This window comes from Odocoileus virginianus, chromosome 18 (assembly GCF_023699985.2).
Source record: "Odocoileus virginianus isolate 20LAN1187 ecotype Illinois chromosome 18, Ovbor_1.2, whole genome shotgun sequence".
NCBI lineage: Eukaryota > Metazoa > Chordata > Mammalia > Artiodactyla > Cervidae > Odocoileus > Odocoileus virginianus.
In genome coordinates this window covers 19,163,512-19,163,913 of record NC_069691.1, presented here as the reverse complement: position 1 = coordinate 19,163,913, position 402 = coordinate 19,163,512, and positions in this window count along the sequence as shown.

Genomic DNA, 402 nt, shown 5'->3' with positions numbered 1-402 from the left:
GTCTCACTTAATTCTCACTGTAGCCTTATGAAGTAGGAATAAATATTTTGTTATGTTACAGACAAAGGAAACTGAGGCACAGAGAAGTTAAGAGGCTCCAGGTCAACCAGCTAACAGGTGATGAATTCTACATGTGAACCTGAGTACTCCAATGTTAAGACCAGGCTCTGGACTGTGCCGAGCTTTATACCAGGTCAACCTGGTATAAACATGAGTGGGTCAGAGGTCGCCCTCTCTCCACAGCCCCTGGGGCGCTCACAATGAAGACTGGCCTATGCCTGCCTGCCATAGGTTCCCGCCAAGGAAACTGAGGCCTGAGACGAGAATGAAATTCAGTAAAAGTGAAGAAGGGGGACCAGAACAATAAAGTTCAACTATTTAATTTGGATGGTTTACCTTGAT